A 2,825-nucleotide genomic window follows, 5' to 3' on the forward strand; every position below is an offset into this window, starting at 1 on the left:
AATTAAGAACAAATTGTACCCTCAGACAGAACTACCCCACCCATGACACACTGTTCTCAACTGTGACATTCCTGACTTGACACAAAGGCTATTGGACCACCCCTCCCATGTCTCTTTGTTGTCTTAATGGCTCCTCTGTCTGCCTTCCTCTTATGATCACCCTCTCGACCAGAGATCTAGTTCATGTCAGATTATTTTTTTTCTCATATCAGCTGTACTGTGATGACAATCTCTCAGCTGTGCTTGCCCAACATCTCTTCTCATCTACCATGAGAACTGAACTCTGAATGCACTTTATTGCAAGTGGGTCACATCTCACGGTGCAATGCCTTCACAGAGCAGCTCAGGCAGAGCTTGACATGTTTTGTAAGGTGGCTGCAGCATTTGACAGGAGCAAATGAGGAAATCGCAAGTTTCTCCAATAAAAGTGTCAGATATAGGAATTCTTCCAAATTTGATTCCTTTTTAAAGAACTCAATTTTTGCTATTTTGAGATTTTATGTATTACTTTTTTGCATTGAAAATAATTTGTGGGATTAAATACTTGTTTTAAGATGTAGTCATACACTCTTTTTTGTTTTACAGTAACCAAGTTAAAATTATAATTGATCTAGTACCTTCTGTTTTAAACAGGCTACATTATATTTATGCAATATATTTAAATTGGATTTAGGATTTACCAGTTTAACATTTAACAAATAAATAAATTAGCATATTCATAAGTTTGAATTGATTATCTTTCATTTGCTTTGTTATTTATAGGCTCCTGCATTCAGTCCTTGGCACTTTGACTTTTCTCTTGGATGTTATATTTTGTTAATGCCCCTTTGCCATTAGTTTAGAAAATATTGTCATCATGTCATTAAATAGATGCTATCATTAGTGGCTAGCATGCAATTTGGTGAATTAAAATGTCATATCACCTTGTCTCACCTGGGTTTCTTGTAACAGTTTGTCTCCCCCCCCTTTGTCTGCCAGGGGGGACAAAGTGACCATTCCTCACACCAAGCCATTAATGTGGCTTGATTGAAATTCAGCATCTTGCTTTTAATCTCCAAAGTGATGCAGTGGCAATGTGTCATTATTAAGAATGTAACATGTTGTCCTCCCTTCTCTCACCCTGGCTGTCTGGGCCATTGCTCACCTCTCCAACATAATGCGCCAAACACAGTGAGACAAAATGGTGATTAACGTCAAGTCACTCTGCCTGTCGTCCTGCTCTGAGAAGGGGGCCAATGTCGCTGTCCACTTGCCCGCTCAAAACAGAAAAAAAAAAGGGAAGAAGACAAGGATAAAACAAAAGCCTGTTGTTGCAAGGGGATCAGCCATTACCCTCAGTTTAAATGACCTTATGATGTGTGTGTCTCAAAACAGGTAGTGTATTCATATTGTAAATCATCTCCATTTTATGTGTTATGTTGATATGTTCTCAGCAGTTGTTATCCTGAGCTTCAAATCCTCAAATGGATGCAAAGGGAGAGATTTAAGGAAAAAACATGCAGCCAGTCTGAATGACAAGTCTCCATCAAACAGGGTTATATTGCCACACAACCATCCACATCTGCTTTTTGTGTGTTTATTCTGTTGTATTGTAGTTGTTGTATTGTTGAAATTCTAAGGACTGATGAGGATAGGACTGAATTATCCACAGTTTAAGGACTGAATTGGTGAAACAATGTTGGTATAGTGCAGTATGACCTTCCGAAGCTCCAGTATCGCGCACCCACTTCCCATATGTGCTCCGCTCAGTTGTTTCTGTGTTTGTGAGTGGGGGGAGTCTGCAGCTTGATTCTTGCCGGCCTTGAGAGAGGGATAAAAAAAGAAAAGAAGAAGAGGACACCCCTATTTTCTAGTTCCCTCAAGGAGACTCTTCGCTCTCTGGTCTGTACCACACAAAAGAAAAGCTGGAGGGGGTTGAGGCTGGAGTGGGGGTTATTCTTACAGCCAAAGGTCAAGCATGGCACAGACTATCAGACCCATTATTGAGGTAAAAACCTTTATTTCAGGGCCTTTAGCCTCAGTGGTTCCAGTTAATCTCAGTGTGGAAAATGCGTGGAATTTTATAAGCATCCAGGCCTCACAAATCAGTTATGTTCTATTCTATGCTACAGACATTTAGCAATCCCTTGCTATTGGAAAGAGAGCTATATATGATGTCTAATTTTACTATATTTATTTATGGAGAGACTGGTCTTTGTCATTCCTAAATGTGATAGTTGTTTGAGTCAACGCCTGTCCCTTCCTCTTTTTTTTTTCCCGGTTTTTAAGATGTCACTCTCCCTTTGCCCGTTTTATTGGCTTTTTATTTTGTACAAATTCTATATATTAAAAAAAAAAATGTACAATAGTTTTTAAAAATCTGAAAACAATATCAGTTTTGTTGTCTATTTCTTTTTTTAAGAGAATGTATCTCATCATCTGGTGACTGTTAAATAAATGAAATTTAAAGAAAAAAAGCCACTGTAGTCACATTTCTGTGAGTATGACCAAGAAGAAACGATTTCTCTTTCAGGAAAACACAGCAAAGTGACCTTTTCTTTACAATGCAGTGGCTTAAGTGGATTTTTTCAAAGCTTATTGGTGCTTGTCATGTGCTATTTCTTTCTTCTGTATGTGAACAACAACTGACAGGATGAATGCGAGTTGCTGTTTAATTTTTTTTTTTGTTGTTTCACTTTTACAACATAACTGATCATACAGGGGTGGCAACCTCTGTTTGAAGTCATATTTGATCGGACACTGTCACTGTGTGGGGCTATGAAGGGCTGGGCAGAATAAATGTAATTTTTTTTTTTTTTAAAAGTAGAGGAAAAAATGGAGCTGTT

Source organism: Telmatherina bonti, assembly GCF_933228915.1.
Source record: "Telmatherina bonti genome assembly, chromosome: 5".
Taxonomy (NCBI): Eukaryota; Metazoa; Chordata; class Actinopteri; order Atheriniformes; family Telmatherinidae; genus Telmatherina; species Telmatherina bonti.